At 40.7% G+C, this 23,304-nt stretch overlaps 1 long non-coding RNA gene across 2 annotated transcripts in view; it reads right to left on the bottom strand.

Moving 5' to 3' along the window:
• Positions 1-292: 292 nt before the first annotated feature.
• Positions 293-23,304, bottom strand: part of LOC135228660 (uncharacterized) — a 58,001-nt gene continuing 34,989 nt past the window's right edge. The window contains exons 3-5 of one of the 2 annotated variants that reach the window (XR_010319426.1): positions 14,120-14,509; positions 13,108-13,203; positions 293-358 (exon numbers count right to left, since the gene is read on the bottom strand). This is a non-coding gene — a long non-coding RNA (uncharacterized LOC135228660). Of the gene's footprint in view, positions 359-13,107; positions 14,510-23,304 lie in introns of both variants that reach the window. The other variant, XR_010319424.1, reaches the window with a different exon arrangement.

The following is a 23,304-nucleotide window of genomic DNA, read 5'->3' as shown; positions in this document are numbered from 1 at the left end:
AATGTGTCCCCAGGTTGAGCTGCCTCTGCTCTCAGTAAATCTCTTTACTTTCATTTTAAACAGAGTACATACACATTGTCACTTGATGACATCTGCTTTGTTTGGCTTCTGCCATGTGTGGAATCTTTTTTTTTACAACTTTCCTTAAACCCAAAGAAGCCTCAGTAGAACTCTTCCGGCAGCCGTTGTCTCTCAGTCACGGAGCAGCCGGGAGAGCAACTCTAATTCCCTAGGTGCCTGTCTGCCTTGCTGCCGCTCTAGAATGCAGCAGCTCCTGGAAGAACGTTACCTGGGTGGGATGGTTGGACGGCGATCAATAAATTCTCGTAACTTGATGGCAGCCATGATGGATGGGAATCTAAAAAATATATATATATGTATATATAAAGTGAATATGCTTATAGCAAGTTTATTTTCAGGCGTGAGCTGTCTAGTACTAGAAAACCCTACTTGAAAGAAAACACAGTAAAAAAACCGATAGTAGTACGACTATCCACAGTTTCTGCCAGAAATATATAGGAAAGGAAATGATAGACTAGTAAAAGAGCAAACCACCACCTCATCTTTCAGTTTGTCATATTGTGGTGGTTTGCAAGTTGCTGGCAGCTATGCCACTGGTATTTCAAATACCGGCAGGGTCACCCATGGTGAATGAGTTTCAGCAGAGCTTCCAGACTAAGGATACAAAGAAATGCCTGGTGATGTACTTCTGAATATTAGCCAGTGAAAACCCGGTAGGTCTCAACAGAATATTGTCCAATATAGTGGTGAAAGATGAGCCCCCAAGTTGGAAGGCACTCAAGATACGGAATGGCTACAGCAATGGACTTGAACATACCGATGATGGTGAAGATTGTTTAGGAACGGCAGCTTTTTGTTCTGTTGTACAAGGGGTTGCTGTGAGTCACAGCGAACTGGACAGCAACTAACAACAATAAAATTACTTTAGATTGGCACGCAGCCTTCATTCTCACCACTTCTTGCAAAGTAACCACTTCATTTTGCAAACTCCCTCAGAAGCAGAGTTCTGGATATAAATTAGTTTCCTTCAACCAGATGTACTTGTGTGAGATTTGGAAGGTGAAAATAGAACAGAGGTCATTTCCTGCTGCTTTGACTTTTTTTCTTCTGGCAAGCCAGGTTATAAAGATAGTATGTTTTTCTGCAGCAGACATTCTGTGTCCAAACTCCAGCTTTGGGGGCGTCCAGTAGCAACTGCGGTGAAGACAGCAGTTGAAGTCTGTGTTCCAGTGTTCAAACACCCGCTTAGTGAGTGTTGAGAGGGAGCTGGGAGTGGCTTCTTGAATTCAATCCTTCTGGAAGCAGCTTTCTAATTTAGGGCTGGGGTAGTGGCTTCCATGAGGGTCAGTTTTGTGGAGGTGTTCTAGAAATCCTTCTGTGAGGCCCTGCCCAGAGCCTGCTTCTCCAGCCCTTCTAAAGATTTTGTAAACATCTCCTTATCTATGTTAAATCCCTTTGTCTCTGTTTATAATATTGAACCCTGACTGAAACACATAATACATGTTTGTAGTCTAAAATTGCACATTATCTCTGATTATCTGCTGGAGAAGAAGACTTACCACAAGCAAGCTACTACATTTAAATATTCACATAACAGAGTCAGCTAAGGAGAGGGAAGCTGAGTGGCTGGAAGACAGAGGTGAGAGCTTTTTTGTGTTTGTTTTGTGACTCAGGAGACCCCATGTATTACAGAGTAGAACAGCTCCATAGGGCTTTCTTGGCTGTGGCCTCTAAGGAAGCAGATCGCCAGGCCTTTCCTCCGCAGTGCTGCTGGGTGAGTTTAAACTGCCAACCTTTTGTTACCAGTCAAGTAGAAACTGTTTGCATCACCCAGGGACCCTCGGAGCCTTACTTTTTACAGTATTCCTTTTGTGAACCTTATGAATTTTGTGTTATGTGTATATTTTAGGAGCCTTGGTGATACAGTGGTTAACGCGCTCAGTTGCTAACTGAAAGGTCAGTTATTCCAACACACCAGCCACTCTGTGAGAAAAATACGTGGCAGTCTGTTTCCATAAAGATTTACAGCCTCAGAAAACTATGGGGCAGTTCTACTCTGTCCTATTGTGTCACTGTACTCAGAATCAACTCGAGAGCAGAGGCGTAACTAGGGTATGGTGAGTATTACACCAGCCCTGGGCGATTGACACCACTTAGCAGTTTCTATTAACCTGGTGCAGCCAGCAGCGTTATCTACGGAAAATGGCACCTATGGCAAGCACTGAAAATGCGCCCCTGTCCAAACACCTGACACCCCTCTTTTAGAGGACTTTACCATAATATCAGCTCAAAAATACAAGTCAAACTCGTTAATCTTTTAATTAAAATATTACTGTGCTTGAGGAAGGGTGTCAGGCCCTACTGGGTTAATAGAAACTGTCATTGTTGACATGCACGCAGGGTCAGTGCGGTACCCTAGATAAGCCACTGCTTGAAGACAGTGGATTGGTTTGAGTTTGATTTGGTGTATATGTTATGGGTATATATAAAGACCAGCAAGCCTTTCATTTGCATAAACACGGAGAGTAGTGTAGCAGGGGGACTGCACGTGACTTGTATCGGTCATTTCCCTACTCAGTACAAGGATGAATACAATACCTCTCTGGAGGAGTACATGAGGCAATAATGCATATGAGAGTGTCCTGTAACCTAAAGAGTTCTCTTGATCACCATATGAATAAGAGAAAGGATAAATAATGAGTTCTAATTATGAGCATGTATTATGTGCGTCTGATAACATATATAAACTCATTGAAGCCTTCCAAGCAAACTCATGAAGCATTATCGCTATTACTGACAACAAAATTGAGGCTCAGAGAAGTAAAACAACTTGTACAAGGTCACTGAGGAACCAAGATCAGAAGCAGAGACATCTCTCTTAACTACAATGCTATATTGAAGCAACCGCAGAACATCCAAAGAAAATGAGGACTACTCCAAAGAAGCAGTACCCGCTCCGTTGACTCTATTCTGACTCATAAGAAGCAGTAACCAGGAGGAAAAAAAGATTGGGGAAAAAGGTGCGATGCCCACCTCTCTTCACTTTTATACTTAAAACCCGTTTTACTTGCCAACTTATTGTCTGCAGGCTGACTAGCTGCTTTGTATCATTTCTGGGTGTGTTTTTCAAGCAACTTGAAAAATTTCCATGTAACATTAGAATAGTTTCACTATCCCATGGAGTCCATTCATTATATAACGTGTCTTTACTTTGAGCATTGGTATAATTATTTTAAAAAAGGAAGAAAGAAAATTTTAGAAAAAAACCCAATGAGCCTTTAATATGATAATCCAAATTAAGAAGTTCTGTGACTACTAAGAAGTCCTGTCACTGCAAGCGGCGTGCTGGAGAGAAGAATGTAAGATATTCAGGAAACTTGTGTTCCTAACAAAGACAGCACCAAGCTTGCCTTTCATAATGGAGTGAATGCTCAGTGCCTAGAAATTCTGATTCAGCACAGTAGGAAATAAGCCAGTCACAACTGTCATGCTTTGGCCATGTCATAAAAATATTTTTAGAGGGACAGTTTAATAGCAGACTTAGTATAATATGTTTTTAAAATCAGGAAGTGTGAGTCCTACTTTTTCTTCTTTTTCAACATTGCTTTAGCTGTTTGGGGCCTCTTGCCATTCCACATAAACTTTAGGATCAGTTTTTCCATTTCTGTAAAGAAAGCTGTTGGAATTTTGATCAGAATTGCTTTGAAAATATACACCACTTGGGTAGCATCGACATCTTAACAATATTAAGCCTTCCAACCCATGAACTTGGAATATTTTTGCATCTACATAAGTTTTCTTTAATCTGTTTCAGCAGTGTTTTACATTTTCATTGTGTAAGTCCATAACATTCCTGGTTAAATTTATTCCTAGTGTATTTTATTCTCTTAGATGCTATTGTAAATGGAATTGTTTCTCTAATTTCCCTTTCAGATCTCTCATTGCTAATGTATAGAAACCCAGTTGATTTTTGTTTGTTGACCTTATACGCTGCAACGTTGCTAAATTCCTCTATTATATCTAGAAATGTTTTTGTGGACTCTTTGGGCAATAGCAGATTTGAAACTAAGCCTAAACATCTCAAGAATAATCAGAGGACCTTGTCTGAGAGTGGTTAACAGATCCACCATTCTGCAACTTTAGGGAATATCCTTCACCATGTATATAACACTTAATTGTGCTCATGAAGAGCCTGTACTTAGATCAAGAGGCAGTTGTTTGAATAGAACAAGGGGATACTGTGTCGTTTAAAGTCAGGAAGGGTGTGGGTCAGGGTTGTATCCTTTCACCATACTTATTTAATCTATATGCTGAGCAAATAACCTGAGAAGCTGGACTATATGAGGAACACGGCATCAGGATTGGAGGAAGACTCATTAACAACCTGCGATATGCAGATGACAAAACCTTGCTTGCTGCAAGTGAAGAGGACTAGAAGCACTTACTGCTGAGGAGTGAAGACTACAGCCTTTGGTATGGATTACACCTCAACATAAAGAAAACAAAAATTCTCACAACTGGACCAATAAGCGACATTGTGGTAAACAGAGAAAATATTGAAGTTGTAGAAGATTCCGTTTTACTTGGATACGTGATCAATGTCCATGGAGGCAGCAGTCAAGAAATCAAACGACGCATTGCATTGGGTAAATCTGCTGCAAAAGATCTCTTTAAACTGTTAAAAAGCAAAAATGTCACTTTAAAGGACTAAGGTACGCCTAACACAAGCCATGATGTTTTCAATTGCCTCACATGCATGTGAAAGCTGGACAATGAATAAGGAAGACCGAAGAAGAATTGATGCTTTTGAATTATGGTGTTGGCAAAGAATATTGAATATACATACTATGGACTGCCAGAAGAACAAACCAACCTGTCTTGGAAGAAGTGCAGCCAGAATGCTCATTAGAAGCGAGGATGGTGAGATTCCGTCTCACTTACTTTGGACATGTTATCAGGAGGGATTTGCCCCTGGGGAAGGACATCATGCTTGGTAGAGTAGAGGGTCAGTGAAAAAGACGAAGACCCTCAAGGGGATGAACTGACTCAGTGGCTGCAATAGTGGGCTCAAGCATAACCACAATTGTGAGGATGGCACAGGACTGGGCAGTGTTTTGTTCTGTTGCACATACGGTCACTATGAGTCGGAACCGACTTGACAACGCTCAACAACAACAACATATATATATAAGGGAAACCAAATTATGTTTTATGTGATTAGTTATCTCTTGAATACGTAAGAAAATGTAGTTTGCAATAAAATAAGTCTTGTCATTGTTGTTAGTTGCCATAAAGTCAATTCTAACTCATGATGACCCCATGTGTGCAGAGTAGAACTGCATTCCATAGGGTTTTAGTACATTTTATTTTAGTCAATCCTTCAAAATACAGCCACATCCCAAATCTGAATATGATAGCTCAAGTATGAACACATGTTAAACTTACAATTATGTTTATTGTCTTACTTATCTTTCACAGTGAATGTCTTTAACAAACAAATTTATTCTCTCACAGTTTTGGAAGCTAGAAGTCCGAATTCAGGGTGCCAGCTTCAGGGGAAGGCTTTCTCTCTCTACTGGCTCTGGAGGAAGACTCTTGTCATCAATCTTCCCCTGGTCTAGGAGCTTCTCAGCACAGGGATCCCAGGTCCAAAGGATGCATTCTTTTCCTGGCTCTTCTTTCTTGGTAGTTGGAAGTCCTTCTCCTCTCTAATCAATTCTCTCTTTGATATCTCAAAAGAGATTGACTCAAGATACAACCTAATGCTGTAGATTGTGTCCTGCCTCATTAACTTAATTGCCTCTAATCCTGCCTCATTAACATCATAGAGGTTAGGGTTTACAACACACAGGATAATTATATCAGGTCAGAAAATTGTGGACAATCACACAATATGGGGAATCATGGCCTATCCAGCTGATACACATTTTTGGGGGACACAATTCAATCCATAACATCTATATTCACAGCCAATACTGTACAACTCTTCTTCTCAGCACCATGAACAACATATCTTCCATCTCCTTTTAAATATACAATTTTTAAGTAGTTGCCTTAATAGAAGGTTCTTCCTCAGATGTGCTCCAGGTAAAATTCTTCCAGAGCAAAGATGAGTTCTATCTGCACCTTTGCCCCACCATTCATTCAATTTCAAATTAACCCCGGGAAATCTTAAAGCATTTTTCATTTTTAAAACTGAAGACCTAACATGCCAAAAGTAAATAGTGCTGTAAAAGAATATTAAAATCATCCACAGTTCTTTCTATAAACACTATTTTCATATTCCATTACACACACACACACACACATATATGTATATATGCTTAAATATTTGAAACCATAGCATATATTCTACTTTACATTATTTGGTTTTCATTTAATAATTAATATATCATGAAAAGTTTTCCTCATTGTTGCAGAGAATTCTTAATTCTAACATTTAATATTCTTTTGTGTTGTTTGGTGAGGTGCACCCAACACCTTATTTAAAATAGCACCCCACTCCACCCCACCACTGAACTTCTTATCCCTGTTCTATGCTTTATTTTTCTCCAAAATATTTATCACCAATGACAAGGTCATTTTAATTCCCCCAGATTCTAAATTTCTGGGTTCATAGAATTGGGTGACCCACTCAGGGTCACCTTAGGTGTCGTTTTGAACCTTGAACCTTGAAGGAGCTTGTGCCCTGGAGTTACCTTCCTGTCAAACAATAGGCTAGTAAGCAGCTTAGCAGAGACCTTTTGGCCTTAGGTATTCAGTTCAGTGTGCAGCCAAGTAGGAGAAACAGGAACTCTAGAGTCTGACTAGAGGCTGTTTTTAGGACGTATGAGCTGTCTTCAGTGATTCTGTTTCTGGAAACCCTGCACTGTGCTTTGATGCTGTCTCTTGAGAAATTAACATAACAATGACCTATATAACCCACTTTCACTGTCCCCTCTTTGAAGCCCCTTTCCAAATACTTTTGGTTTCGGCACTGCCCAATTCGAGTTGTCTTTACTTATAAAAATATGTTCTGTTACTCTGATTTTTGGTGTTTGTGCATTTAGGTTTTTGACACCATCTGCCACAAAATGTGTATACTTATTTAACTCATGCATTATCTGTCTTCCCTGACTAGAAAGTAATCTCTATGAGGGCAAGGAATTTTGTTTGCTTTGTTCTGATGTATCTGTAGGGCCAAAGATCATAACTGGTAGGTACATGGTATACATTTAATAAACATATGGAATAACTGAGTGTGCCATGATTTACGAAATCCAATCCCCTCATGTTGGATATTTTGGTCATGCTGCATATCTCTATGAATATATTTTGATTCTACTGAATTTGTTTCTTAAAACACTCTCCAAAGTCAATCGTTTGGACATCTTCATGGTTCTTTCTTAAAAAAAACTCATTGCCACCGAGTTGATGCCGAATCATAGCGACCCTATAGGACAAAGTAGAACTGCCCCATAGGGAGCAAGGAGTGGCTGGGGGATCTAAACTGCCGACTTCTTGGTTAACAGCTGTAGCTCTTAATCGCTGTGCCACCAGGGCTGCATTTCTTACTTAGGAGGCTTTTAATTACTTCTGTTAATTAATGTTGGCCCATAAACACATTGAAGTCAGACTAGCACTGCACAGAATTAAAACTTTATAACAGAATTTCTTATTATGCTGGTGTTTAGAAACTGAACAAAAATAGATGAATAAAAGATGCATGTTATAACAAACATCCTCAAAGTTGATTTTCAACATTCAGACTTTAGGAGCAAATAGGTAAGATTTATTTTGTCAACTTTCTCATCAACTTTCTTATTTACATCATGAAAAATCATGCATCAACACTTTTGGTATAATATAATGTATTATAACTAATATTAAGTCAAATTTACCTGAAATAAAATAACAGTCAAAAAACTGGTAAAGTATGGCCATGATAAAAGCTCCTAACCAACTACGAGGGAGCTTTCTCAACCTGATAAAGAACATCTAAAAAACCTATAGCTAACATCATACTTAATGGTGAAAGACTGAATGCTTTCTCCCTGAAGATGGGAATAAGGGAAGGATGTTTATTCTCATCACTTACATTCTTGCCTAACCAGTTCAATAAGGCAAGAAAAGGAAATAAAAGGCATGCAGATGGAAAAGGAAGAAAACTGCTCCCATTTGCAAATGATACAGCTGCCTATGTAGAAAATCTCAAAGAACCTGCTGTTAAAACAAAAATCGTGTTAAGCCAATAATAGAAATTGATTGAAGTTTACTTAATATATGATTTGCAAATTGGGATAGAAGTCAAAAATGTTTCAGAGAGCAAAGAACATCCAAAGATTCTTATGCCCCATCTTATTGACATTGCTGTGGAAAAGGGGCCAGAATCGTGTTTATATAATACAATTTACCCTAAAACACAGCTTCTAGTCTGCCTTTGAAGTTCCTGTTTCTCAAAACTGACTGCACATAAATAATTCTTCAAAAGAGACTCAACACCTAAGGCAAAACGGTGTTTACTAATTTATCTAGACCACTATTTGACTTAACGGTGACTTGAGGAAACCAGTTTTCTCAAGGCTCACGGTTCAAAAGAACATCTCAGGGCAATGGCTTGGGTGGGCTACCTCCCCTCTATGGACTCCAGAATTCTGGATTCCAGGAGAATTAAAACTGTTTCTCACTACAAAGAAACTCTTAAAACTAATAACTGTGTTATTGTTAATATATAACAATAAAATATTGGAACCAAAATTTAAAATAATACCATTTATAACACTAAAAAAAATTAGATATAAATCTGAAAAGATACGTGCGTGATTTGTATGCTGAAAACTACGAAATGCTGATAAAATAAACCAAAGAAACATACCATGTTCATGGACTGGAAGACTCAGCATAGTAAAGATGGTAATTCCCTCTAATTTGATCTGGTTTAATGTACTTCTTATCAAAATCCCAGTAGAATTTTTTGTAGATATAGAGAAGGTTATTCTAAAATTTATTTGGAAATGCAAAGGGACTAAAATAGCTAAAATGATTTTGAAAAAGAGCAATCACCCTCTGGTATAAGCGGGGTGGGAAAGAATTAGTCCTTAGCTAGCACCCACTATCTATCAGACATTTTATATATATTATTTGATTTAATTCTCACAAGAGTTCTGCAAGTTGTTCATCACAATTCTTAATTTGTAGAAGATGCCAAATAATATGTTTAAGGTCATACAACCAGTAAATGAAAAAAGCCAGGTCTGTCTGACTCCAAAGCCCATGCTCCTTCCACAGCAGTGCCACTGATTCACTGATGCAATGTGTATTTATTGATAATTACCCTTTGCCAGGCGCTGTACCAGGCACTGGGGGAAATGTGTTTAGCAAAACATATGTGGTTCCACTGTCATGTTGCTTACAATCTGGTAGAGGAGATGAAATCTGACGTTAATCATAGAGTCACACAAGTAAATATAGAATTAAAACACGCCAACTGCTAAAACAGAGTACTTTGACAAGTGATTTTTAGGTGGTTGGGTGGCTGAGATTCTGCTCTTCTTTCTATGAGTTCTAAAGGAAAAGGCCCTAAGAGCATTTGCTTCAGAAAACCTGAACATTTTACCCAATAGGAAGCATCTGAGAAGCTTTCCTCATGGAGGTGGGTTTTCCAAGGACTTTGCTTTAAAAAGCGTTTTTAAAAATTGGTATCTATTTTTATGCTAGGAAAGAGTTAATATTTGTTAAATCAAAGGTTGGGTCCTCACACTACAGTGTCAAGTAGAACCTGGAGCAATTACCTGGTGAGTTTAATCAGCTTGGGGTGTTGTCCAGAGAAGGGGCAGAGGCAGGGGCAGGGGCAGGGGCAGGGGCAGGGGCAGGGGCAGAGGCAGAGGAAGAGGCAGGATATTAAAGCCAGGGTCCCAAGACTGATGTTATTTATCTAGTAATTTTTGGAAGACTCTGGTAATAGTCAGGAAGAGGAATTTAAACTGATGTTTAAACTGCAACAGTTGATTTTTTTGGATGCATTTTATAACTTCAGTATTGGGCGGATGGCCTGTCATGGCTCTCACCCCTAAGCCTTGGTCCTGGAGCATTCCCTGATAATGAAAACTGGGAACTGAGTTTTCCCCTCTCCCAGTTTCTTCTCCCTCCTTGTTCCGGGTGCATAGTAAACTTTCTCTCTTTGCTCTGCTCGTGCATTATACGGTAGCTGGCCAACTCCACTTCTACATCTAGTCCCAGCAGGGAGGAATGGGGTCCCTCACCGGCAACGTGGAAGGGGTATGCACAGAACATCAGCTCTACGCTGGCTACAGGGAGTGACCCGCTGACCGTGGGGACCAGCACCACTATTGAAGCTGACCTTGCCCTATCTATTCTCTTTGAGAGTAAATGTTGTCCCATCCAATGCCTGTGTGTAAGTCAAAATTTTTTAAGCTTTGGTGGTTTTGTATCATGGTGTTGTTGTTAGTTGCTGTTGAGTTGACTCTGACTCATGGTGACCTTACGTACAACAGAATGAAACATTGCCTGGTCCTGCATCATCCTCATAATCACTGGTATGTTTGAGTCCATCGTTACAGCTGCTGTGTTCTATTGTGTTGCCAACTCCAGACCTTGGCTCGACAGTTTGGCTCTGTGAGCAGGATTAACATTCAGGGTGCCACTTACCCCTTTACCTTGTAGCTGTCGTAACTGTGCTTTCAGCAGCGAGTAAGCTTGGCCCCTGGAGAAGGTCATGGCGGAGTGATCTGATGGTGCAGAGCAGGAGAGGGGAGCCCTTTTACAGAACGGGTATGACTCACCCTGGTAAGAGCAGGAATATAACGGCAGCCTTGCTGACCGCAGGACTGCTTTGCAGCTAGGGCTACAGTTCCTGGCTCTGCTCCCAGCTGCCTCAAAGCACATGTACTGTGAGAGGACATTTAAAATAAGGTTTTCACATTCCCGAAGACAACTCATCAGGCATGGAAGGGACTGGACAATGGGTTGGAGAGAGATGCTGATAAAGAGTGAGCTACTTGTATCAGGTGGACACTTGAGACTGTGTTGGCATCTCCTGTCCAGAGAGGAGATGGGAGGGTAGAGAGGGTTAGAAGCCGGCGAAACAGTCATGAAAGGAGAGACTGGAAGGGCTGACTCATTAGGGAGAGAGTAAATGGGAGTATGGAATAAGGTGTATATAAGCTTATACGTGACAGACTGACTTGATTTGTAAACTTTCACTTAAAGCATAATAAAAATTATTAAAAAAAAAAAAAAAAGGTTTTCAGTGACTCAGTCCCCTTTTGATTATGTTTCCTCAGGAATCCAGTGTTTCCAGACCAGGAAGTTTGTTCTTCGCTGGGCCTCCCAATTCTACTCACCAATTCTATTGCGAATTATGCTGTCTGAATACGTTTCCTTTCCTCTTCTCCAGCCTAAGTTGTATCCATTCTTCAGGGCCTTATGTAAATCCTATAAGGCTCTGTTGTATCTGAGTTCCAAAGGTCCAATTTCCTCCTCTGAATTCCCAGAGTCCTTTATTAATGCTATTATGCGTTTGGTTCTGAGTCCTTCCCTCACTGGAATTTCTGAATTTATTCATTCTCTCATTTAAGAAAATACTTAATGAGTTATCACTTTGTGTCGAGCCCTGGAGATTCTTCGAAGAACAAGGTATCTGTTTTATAAAGTGTTTTGCCTCTACAGCTAAAATGTAAACTCTTGATTTAGGGGACAATATTTTTTTGGTTGTCACAACCTTCACTCTCCTTGTCCTTCTGTTACTTCATTGTCTGACAAAGTGTTCCCCATCCAAACAAGTGCTCAATGCATACTTTCAAAAGAATGAATAAACAAAAGAATCTATCAGTCACTCAGTAACCTGGTAAAAGTTTTTTAAGCTTTGGTAGTTTCGTGTCATGTTGTTGTTGTTAGTTGCTATTGAGTCGACTGACTCCTGGCGACCTTATGTAAAACAGAATAAACATTTCCTGATCCTGTACCACCCTCATACTCACTGGCATGTTTGGTTCCATTGCTGTAGCTACTGTGCCAATCCAGCTCACTAAGAGCCTCAGACTCCCTCACTGGCCCTCTGTGTCATCAAACACGATGTCCTCCTGTGATGATCAATCCCTCCTGATAGTGTGTCCAAAGAGAAAGAGTTGGATAATGTTCTATTGTGATCCATAAGGTTTTCATGGGCTAATATTAGGAATTAGATTGCCAAGCCTTTCTTCCTGGCTTGTCTTAGTCTGGAAGCTCTGCTGAAACCTGTCCACCATGGATGATCCTGCTGGTATTTGAAATACCAATGGCATACCTTCCAGCATCACAGCATCATAGAAGCCACCATAGTACAACAAACTGACAAATGGCAGTGGTCTGGCATCATAGACAGCCAAATATCTTATGAAATATAGGTATTTCTACTCTAACCCATTTCTAACATACATACACATATATATAGTACATATGTACACATATAGACATATACTTTATATATAGTAGATAAAGTGTATATTATATGTGTATATAATTATTCAAATAATTCAAATTTAAAAGGGATAATCATTCATTTTCTTAAATATTTCTCCACTTTATAAGAAGTTTTGCCACAAAGTTTCTTTTTAAACCGTGAGGTTCTGACTCTAAAACATTAAAAAAACAAGTAGCTGTTCAGTAATGCAATTTCTAAGTTACTATGGGCAGTAACCACCATTATCAGGGTTACCTGCTTGGACTGCAGTGGGTGGAGATCTGTTCTTAAAAGCAGTCCTCTGGGTACAGCGGTTATTTCAGCTGCCTCCTGGTGTTGTTGAACATACTGCAAAAACATACTGCAGAGTTGCAGGACTTGATCTTTACATCATTCAAAGGGTATTGTGATGCACTGTGGGTTAGAAAGTTTTGCTAGGCAATGCCTTTCAGGTCTTGGGCTTGTAAAATGTAGGAAGCCTTTTGGTCTCTTTGGAGAGCCCAGCTGCATGTGGAAGAAAGGGTAAAGCTCTGCAGACGAACAACCCACACTATCTAATCATAAGAACTTTCTTTTCTACTGAGATTGCTCCAAGGACAACACAAGGGCAGAAATCTGGGTGGCGATGAGAAGTGGCAAGCACTGACCTTTGCAAGCTGGAATTGAGGAAGTAGGGGTTGGCATGAAGAACAAATGAGTCCAACTCTGTACGATCCAAGACTGTAGTGGGCTCCATCCTGCTTCTACTGGAGACATCAAAGGAGGCTTTTAATTGTTTAAAAATATGGTTCAAATCAATCCGTAGAGCAAAACTGTAGCACAACTATATAGACACAGCAAGTCATAACTCGAGAAGAACAGAATGGCAAAAATGTTTATTTAGAGACAATCTTTATAAAAAACAAGAGAAAATAAAATATCGATAATATCTACAGTAGACTGGCCTGGATACAGGGAAACCTCTTAGTTTGCAACCAGGGAGTAAAAGATGACTGTAAGATTCCAGGTGTCATATAGAAGAGACCAGAGATTGGTTTGGTATTCTCATTGGGAGCTTAACCCACATGGTGTCTATCTTTCCTCCATACATGCTTGTTTGCTTCTGTGTGCTTTTTGTAATATCTCAGCAGTGCTAGGTTAAGACACCTCCTATACTGATATCACTTTCATGACCCACAGGACATATAGTGCCCTCCTACATTTTTCACCTCTGGAGTTTATTGGAAAGCCACTCTCCCACTGTCAGTATGTGCTGTATAATGGTTTGAGACAGAAGAAATGAGGATGTGCCAGAGATCACTGTTTTTATAGGGCATTGTAGGGGGTGGTGCATCCTGTAGGTGAGATTGTGCAAAACTTGTCTCTTTTAGGTTTTATATAGTGAGATAAGCCTTGTAAGTGTATTTCTGGGTTCCTGTATGTTATTTGGAAGTTGTGTTTCTTGCAATGATTCCATCGCAAAAATGAGGTTCATGTGAATACCTCATTTTCAGGCATGATATATTGTATGCACCTCGCAGAGAATGTAGCACTAAAAAGATGGAGATTCAAACTACAATTATGTGCAGCCATTGCAAGGTGTCTTTATGTTTTAACCCATGTTTTGAAAAGTTTCATTGAATAAAATAAAATTGCTAAGATAACAGGGTTTTTTCTTACCTCATCCCACATAATCCTAACCCCACAGTCCAGAAGAACATGTATCCCACATACTGTGCATCAAAATCCATATTAGCTACCAAAAACTCAATGATTCAGCATGTATTCCACTGATGAAAAAAAGATTATATTAACAAAAAAATTAAAACAAAAAATAATTTGGTCATGAAAGAAATACGGCCTCATCAACTTAAAAAAATTTCAATTCCATCAGTTCCTGGAGCTTTGTTTTTCGCCGAGCTTTGTTTTTTGCCGATTGCTTCAGTACAGCTTGGACTTCTTCAGTGCAGCTTGGTCTACTTCCTTGATGAAGTAAAAGAGCTGAACAGAAGATTTCAAAGGGCGGCTCGAGAAGACAAAGTAAAGTATTGTGATGACATGTGCAAAGACCTGGCGATAGAAAACCAAGAGTAAAGAACACGCTCAGCATTTCTCAAGCTTAAAGGACTGAAGAAAAAATTCAAGCTTTGAGTTGCAATATTGAAAAATTCTGTGGGGAAAATATTAAACGATGCAGGAAGCACAGAGTCACTATACCAAAAATAATTGGTCAATGTTCAACCATTTCAGGAGTCACATTTCGAGTGTCTTCCAACCTGAGGGGCTCTTCATCTGGCACTATATCAGACAATGTTCCACTGCTATTCATAAGGTTTCAACTGGATGAGTGAGCTGGAAGTGCTCACTCATCTATGCCATGAAATTTGGAAGACAGCTACCTGGCCAACTGACTGGAAGAGATCCAAATTTATGCCTATAGCCAAGAAAGATGATTCAACTGAGTGTGGAAATCATCAAACAATATCTAATATCACATGCAAGCAAAATTTTGCTGAAGATCATTCAAAAGAGGCTGCAGAAGTATTTCAACAGGGAACTGGCAGAAATTTAAGCTGGATTTAGAAGAGGACGTGCAACCAGGGATATCACTGCTGATGTCAGATGGATCCTGGCTGAAAGCACAGAATACCAGAAAGATGTTTACCTGTGTTTTATTGACTACGCTAAGGCATTCAACTGTGTGGATCATAACAAATTATGGATAACACTGCGAAGAATGGGAATTCCGGGACACTTAATTATGCTCATGAGGAATCCATACATGGATCAAGAGGCAGTTGTTCAGACAGAACAAGGGGATACTGCATGGTTTTGTTACCTCAAATTGCGGGTTCGAGCCACCTGCCGCAAAGCCAATACTGAGACAGGCGGAGGTAAGCAGTAAGAAGGCTTTATTGAATACCGGTATTCAAGAGACAGAGGGGGTTAAATTTCTCCCAAAATCTGTCTGCCCTAAAGGGTTGATGGGAGGGTTCTATATGGGAAAGATCAGGGCTACCTAATATTTTGAGCACGTAGTCCACAGATGGTCTTATACATCACAAAACAACTACAAAAACTCTTTATTAAACTAAAGATAAACATGTCAGGCACCTGGACTCTAATCAGTATATTTATAACAGGCTGAAAAACTCTCATAAGAATCTCTCGGCTAGTGGAGCTGTTTTGCCAAGTCTACTGTGGCTGAGATAGGGAGCAAGAAAGAAAGCCTTCCTGTCAGTTTTCAGGCTGGAGGCCATTTCTCAAGAGAAGAAAGAAAGAAGAGAGACCAAGGCCACAGGAGCTGAGATAGTTCCGCACCCCTTTGGAAGAGACTGGTGCAGCTGGTGCAATTAAAACATGTTTAGAAGAGGAATCCCGGCGGCCATGGTCCCCAGACCTTCTGTTGGCACGGGACAGGAACCACTCCCGAAGACAACTCATCAGACATGAAAAGGACTGAACAGTGGGTGGGAGAGAGATGCTGATGAAGAGTGAGCTAATTATATCAGGTGGACACTTGAGATTGTGTTGGCTTCTCCTGTCTGGAGGGGGGATGGGAGGATAGAGAGAGTGGGAAGCTGGCAAAATTGTCACGAAAGGAGAGACTGGAAGGGCTGACTCATTAGGGGGAGAGCAAGTGGGAGTACGGAGTAAGATGTATGTAAACTTATATGTGACAGACTGACTTAATTTGTAAACGTTCACTTGAAGCTCAATAGAAGTTAATAAAAAAAAAATGTTTAGAGATTACTTACAGCATCATTATGGCATTAGTCACGTCAAGCTCTCAACCACCTATTTTGAATAGGGGAAAACATATTATAAGGTATTAGGGTATTTGTTATGTTTAAGAGTGGAACAGGCTGCTCAGCTATATTTTGAACAGAGCCTGCACCATTTTCCAAGGACAAGAGATTAATCACAGCTTATACAGCTATGTTAAAACAAATGAGAAAATATATTCTCCCTAATATTAAAACACTAAAGAAAATGCGTTTTCGCTACTTCAGTTTGAAGTTGAGAAAGGTGTGCATCAGGGTTGTATTCTTTCATAGTACCTATTCAGTCTGTATGCTGAGCAAATAATTCAAGAAGCTGGACTATATGAAGAACAGGGCATCAGGATTGGAGGAAAACTCATTAACAACTTGTGTTATGGAAATGACACAACCTTGCTTGCTGAAAGAGAAGAGTATTTGAAGCATTAGTAATGAAGATCAAAGACCACAGCTTTCAGTATGGATTATACCCCAACACACACACACACACACACAAAAATCCTCACAACTGGACCAATAAACAACATTATCATAAATGGAGAAAAGATTGAGGTTGTCAAGGATTTCATTTTACTTGGATCCACAATCAACAGCCATGGAAGCAGCAGTCAAGAAATCAAAAGATGCATTGCATTGGGCAAATATGCTGGAAAGGACCTCTTTAAAGTGTTGAAAAGCAAAGAGGTCACCCTGAAGACTAAGATGCATCTGACCCAAGCCATGGTATTTTCAATTGCGTCATATGCATGCAGAAGCCTGACAATGAATAAGGAAGACCGAAGAAGAATTGAGGCCTTTGAATTGTGGTGTTGGTGAAGAATATTGAATATACCATGGACTGCCAAAAGAAGGAACAAATCTGTCTTAGAAGAAGTAAAACCAGAATGCTCCTTAGAAGCAAGGATGGCGAGACTGCATCGTACATACTTTGGACATGTTGTCAGAAGGGCTCAGTCCCAGGAGAAGCACACCATGCTTGGCAGAGTACAGGGTCAGCGGAAAAGAGGAAGACCCTCAACAAGGTGGATTGACACAGTGGCTGCAACAATGGGCTCAAGCATAACAACAGGTGTAAGGATGGTGCAAGACCGGACAGCATTTTGTTCTGTTGTGCATGGGGTTGCTGTGAGTCGGCACCTAACAACAACAACAATAGTAAAAGCCTAGATTGCCTTGAGGAGACTATTGGTAGAATTATGGACATCAAAGGCAATTCTGGAGAGGGCTCAGAAGGAAGTGAGAGCTATAAAGTCTCTATTGTCTTAGAGAATTCATATGGATCCAGCAACAGAAAGTTTCTAGAAATATGGATGTCAAACGTGCTTCTGGTGAGGCTTTAAAAGGAAATGATGAACATGTGATCGGACATGGAGGAAGGGTGACACAGTTTATGCAGAGGTAAAGAACTTGTTTGAATTATGCTCAAATGTTTGGTGAAATGTACAACTTGTAAGTGATGAACTTGGATATCCGGCTGGTGAGATTTCTAAGGAAGATCTTAAAATGGCTACATGGTTTCTCCTTGCCTCTTATGGTCAAATGTGAGAGGAAAGAGATGGACTTAAAAATGAACTGTGCAAAATGAAAACAGTACTTAAAGACTGAGAATTTCTGGTCTACAAACTAAGGACACATGTACTAGAATGCTCACCAATGATGTTATATTAAAGAGATTAAGCCTCTGACTGATGGATTTCACCAACTAACACAGCAGAACACCCATCAGCTTAGACCAAAAAGGATAGAAAAAGAACAAAAGGAAAGAACGCTGTCTACTCTTAGATTTCTACAGGCAGGAAACAGGCCAAAGGAGCTACACCTGTTGTCCTCCAAGAAAAGAAAGGACCATTTCTGAAGCACCTCAGAGATCAGCAGAACTGTTGGAAGGAGCATGGGGAGCAGGGCCTTCTCAGTTTCAAAGCTTAGGGCCACAGTCTCTCAGGTTTCAAATAGTCAGAACTTCTCAACTCAGTTCTGGAGTGTGAAGCTGCCGTTAAGGTGTCAGAAGGATGGGGCCACCACTCAAAGTGGAGGGGGTGAGGCTTCCACGCCCAAGAAGCAGAAGAACAGGGTCTGCCAAGGCAAAGGGGATGGGGTCACCACTCAGATGGACTAGGAGAATGGGGGTGCCTAAAACCAAGGAAGCAGAGTTGCCAACCCAGAGGGCCTGGAGGGTGGAGTTAAAGCCCAGGTCCAAGGGACCTGCAGAGAGAATCGGAAGGTGTGGCCAACACCCAGAGTTTGGAGGGTGGAGCCGTTGCCCAAATGGTCTCAGAAAACAGGATTATTTTCAGGCTTTGAGAGCTAATGTAATTTGTTCTGCTGGGTTTTGGACTTACTTGGTTCCTGTTATCCCTCTTTCCCTCCAATTTCTCCCATTTTTAGTGGAAATGTCTATCTTGTGCCTGTTCCACCACAGTATTTTGGAAACAGATAACTTGTATTCTATATTTCACAGTTTCACAGATGAAGAGGAATTTTTCCACAGGGTCAAATATGCTTAAAGTCTCACCCATATTTGATTTAGATGATTCAAAAGATGGGATATTGGAGTTGGAGCTGATTTAAGACTTTTGGAATGAGGTAATGGGGTAAGTGTGTTTTGCATGTGGCAAGGACATGAATTTTGGGGGGTCAAAAGTGGAACATTATGGATTGAATTATGTTCCCCCAAAATAAGTGTTATAAATTATAACCTTTAGGTTTGTGATTCTAATTTCCTTTGGGAATTGGTTGTCTTTGTTATGTTAATGAGGTAGGATTAGTGTAGAGTATCTTGAGGAAATATCTTTTGAGATATAAAAGAGATTAAACAAGTGAGCAGAGCAGAGTTGGGTTAAGATAGATGCCAAGACACATGAAGATCTCCAAGGAACCAGGAAGCAGAAGCTAAAGAGACAAGGACCTTTCTCTGGAGCTGATAGAGAGAGAAAGCCTTCCCTAGAGCCAGTAGAGCCAGTGCTCTGAATTTAGACTTCTAGGGTCCTGAACTGTGAGAAACTAAATTTCTGTTTGTTAAAGCCATCCACTTGTCGTATTTCTGTTATAGCAGCATTAGATAACTAAGATTCCAACAGATAGTCCGGGGGGACAAAATTCAATCCATAACATACATGTAGGGTGTATAGTGTAACCCCAGGTTTCTAAAATTATTTCTGTCTGTAAAACTACATCATTCTTAACTTCAGTCTATTTATATATTTACAGAGATGTCTAAATTGATATTCACAGATTGTGGACAACGATAATTTCTGACCAGTTGAAATGAGTTCCTTTTTCTAAGCCTTGTTCTTTGCTTGTTATTGCCATATATAACAATGTATTTTTGCTACAAAGAACATGTGTGTTGTTTGTTTCTTTTTTCCTCTGTGAAGAACATGGATTAATATTCATAAAATTAAAGGTACCAGCAAACATCAGGGCTAGAGATGGATTTTCTGTTACAGTAGCACTAGCTAACTAAGACAATATATAAAATATAAAGATATATTTTAAGTTTATTTTTAAAAGTTTAATGAAAATGCCCAACCAAAGATAATGGTGACTAATATATACAATGTTATAGGTCCTGTGGATTCATCATCCTAAACTCCTCTAAACAATAGGCTGATTTTGCATAAAGATGTTCATTGATAACATTTCTGCAAGCTTGTGCCAAGTTTATTGACTTCCAGTACATACTTTTTGACTCTCTTGGGCTTTAAAATAGCCTCCAAATTTCTCCCCTGGGTTTTGTAAACAGCAAATTAATGAATGCTTCCTTATAACAGTGTTAATGGGATAGTCCTGTAAAATTTGGCCATAGAACGAAAAATCTATATTTCCACGGTGACATAATTCCAATCCTCCCAGAATCCAGATTTTTGGGTTCATGGAATTGGGGCGACCCACCCAGGCCATTCAGTCCTAGGTGTCGTTTTGAACCTTGAAGCAACCATTTCCCTGGAGTCACCTTCAGGTCCAACAATAGCTTAGTAAGCAGTTTAGTGGAGGCTGGCCCAAGGCCTGGGCTCTTCTGGAAAATCATCTATGTGCAGCCAGGAAGGAGAAGCAGGAACTCCAGGGTCTGACTAAAGGCTACTTTAGGCTGTATAGTGTGTCCTGGGTAACTGTTTCTGTAACCTACCCTGAGTTTTGATGCCATCTTGTGAGAAATTAACATAACAGTGACCTACATAACCCGCTTTCACTGTCCCCTCTTTGAGCCCCTTCCTGGTGTGTTCAGCTAATGCTGCCTGATTTGAATTGTATCTACTGTTATTTTTACGCACGCATACCCTCAGCATTTGTTTGCTGCCTGTGCCTTTTCCCCACAAGGCATTCTCACAAGTGCCACCATGTCAATCTTCTTCCTCATGTTGCTGGGAAAAAAAGAAAAAAATTAACATAGCGAGCTTACAAAAACACTGAGGGGAGCGGGGAGGCAGCTGGCATACAAACACTGAAGGTGCGCATTATTGAAATAAAAATATGGTACTCACAATAAATATACCCTTTTACCCTAATTCCTGGTGTTTCTCTAAACAATTTCGGTTTTTGACAATGGTTTCAATGCTCGTGTCATACAGCCGGTGTGAGGAACTTTTAAATATTGAGGTGCTGGTAGGTCTAATTGGGGAGATTTCAGAGCTAAAACTGAGCACTCCATTCAGAAATTAAACTGAGAATTTTACCTTTACACTACTCATAACTCATACTCATAACCATTAGGCTTCTGTTAAAGTTGCTGTTTGAAAAACAAAGCTCAGTCGTGTTATGTTAAGAGTGTTCCCACAACTGGCCTTAGAAAAAGCTTCGTTGTTTTTACTGCCTTAAAGAAGTTCCCCAGCAAGCGCCTAGGCATTATCTCTTTTTTCTCAACTAAATAAGCAGAGTTTATTTACACTTTTTTAATGGTCAGTTCTGTATCCAAAGTTTCCAATTAAGTTGATCCAGTGGCAAATTATATCATTAACTTCCATATTGCTAAACTTTCATGTCGAAATTGTTTATACTTTTTATTTAAGAAATACTGCCTTAGTTAAAATGCAGCAAGTGTGAGGGATTTGTGTTAGACTGGAAACTGCTGTAAAGAAAGTTTCATACTTAACGGCCATCCTTGTAAATCTCACTTGCTTTCCTGCCATTGCTTTGATGTGAGGTTGTTATCTGCACTCACTCTGCTTGCTAAATATCTCTTTGTTTTGCCTGAAGGCAGAACATACTGCTACCGCCAAACTGAGGGCATGCTCTCCCTCAGGTCATTCCTTCAGTAAATTTAATTTGTTTAAATACCAAATTAGAGTGTTGGCCCAGTGACTTCACATGGACAAGTCACTTGATTCTCTTGAGAGGCAAAATATTGCTAAGTCACCCTGACCTCTATCCAGGGAAGCAACCTCCACCTTCTCTGACAATATCCAGATCTTACCTTCAAGGTTCCCCAGTAGCCACTGTTAGCTCATGGTTTGGGGGTGGATCATCGTCTCTCCACTTAATCTCACGCTTCTTCCCTGATGGCATTAGAGAACTGAGAGACCTTCCTCATCTGCATGGGGTCTCTAAATATATTTAAGTAACACATGTTCATATAATTCAGAAAATACAGAAATACATAGTTAGAAACACTGAAAAAATCTGAAATCCTTCCAGAGATGCTACTACTGTTTGAGCTCCTTAAATGTGTCACAGTTACAGCCGGGGTGGGGTTCAACAGTGTGCTTAGACGCCCACTAGGGCCGGGGTCCAGCGGTGTGCTTAGACGCCCACTAGGGCCGGGGTCCAGCGGTGTGCTTAGACGCCCACTAGGGCCGGGGTTCAGCGGTGTGCTTAGACGCCCACTAGGGCCGGCCCAAGAGAAGCCTTGGCCACATGTGATCAGTTACACAGAATCTATTCTAGGACAGAGCAGCTGTGCTGACTATTCCTCACCCATCTGCCTAAAATACCACCTTTACTTGCCACCTTTGAACCTGGGAAAACAACAACAAGGAAGCAGCTGCTGTCAGCTACCGCTCGTGGTGACTCCCTGCATCAGGGCAGAACTGTGCTCCGCAGGATTTTCAGTGGCTGATTTTTCAGGAGTTGATCAATCACCAGGCCTTTCTTCTGAGGCACCCCTGGATAGACTTGAACTGCCAGCCTTTCTGTTAAAAAGCAGCTGATTGCATTAAACATTGAGAATCAGCCCTAAATGGTAGATTCCCCCACCATTCCTCTGGTTCCGTTGCTGGGTCCTCCCTATCTAGGACTAAATCAACCAAAAACCAAACCCGTTGCGGGTGAGTTGACTCCGACTCATAGCGACCCCAGAGGACAGAGTAGGACTGCCTCATAGGGTTTCTAAGGAGTGCCTGGTGGATTTGAACTGCCAACCTGTTGGTTAGCAGCCGTAGCTCTTAGCCAATATGCCACCAGGGTTTCCCTAGGTCTCAAAGTGTCTTTCAAATAGATGAGCCCTCTAGCCAAGAAGAAAGAAAGGATCCTTGTGTAGGGTGAGGTAGTACCCTGCTCAGATTCTCCCTTTCAGGGCTGAGAGGCATTTCCACAGCTGCTCAGAGTAGGTTGCTTCTTGATAACTCCCACTGAATCTGTCCATGAATTGCCCTTGGCCAAATGAAGATGTCTTCCAAAGTTTATGCTTCTAACCTGCAGGCAGCCCACATCTAATCACTTGCTAATGTGAGGACACCCAGGCCCAGCACCCTCTCCTCAATTCAGGACAACTGTAAATTTAAGGCCGTTCAGTTTCAAAGCTCCCTGTGCAATCAGTTGGCTGAGGCAAGGTCTCTGCTGCCTCTGAGTTTAGTTTCTCCCTCTACTCAATTCTGCTCCCTTCCCTCCATTACAGAGAGAATTCCTAAGACTATTCCCCAATAAACCATCTCCATGTGAATCTCTGTCTCAGAATCTCTTTCCCAGTGAACCTGATTTAAAAGAGTTGGTTCCGGGAGAGGTCTGAGGAAGCCGCCTCCACACTGAATTTTGCAATTCCGTCACCCACTGGCGGACTAGCAGTGAGGACTCAGCACAGTGGTCGGGGGAGGGTGGACAGGTCCTCGTGTTCTGTTGTGGTGCAATTGTTAAAACTGTCACTCATGGCAC

This window comes from Loxodonta africana, chromosome 25 (genome assembly GCF_030014295.1).
Source record: "Loxodonta africana isolate mLoxAfr1 chromosome 25, mLoxAfr1.hap2, whole genome shotgun sequence".
Lineage (NCBI taxonomy): Eukaryota > Metazoa > Chordata > Mammalia > Proboscidea > Elephantidae > Loxodonta > Loxodonta africana.
The sequence above is the reverse complement of the archived record's forward strand: the minus strand, read 5'-3'. Positions and strand labels throughout refer to the sequence as shown.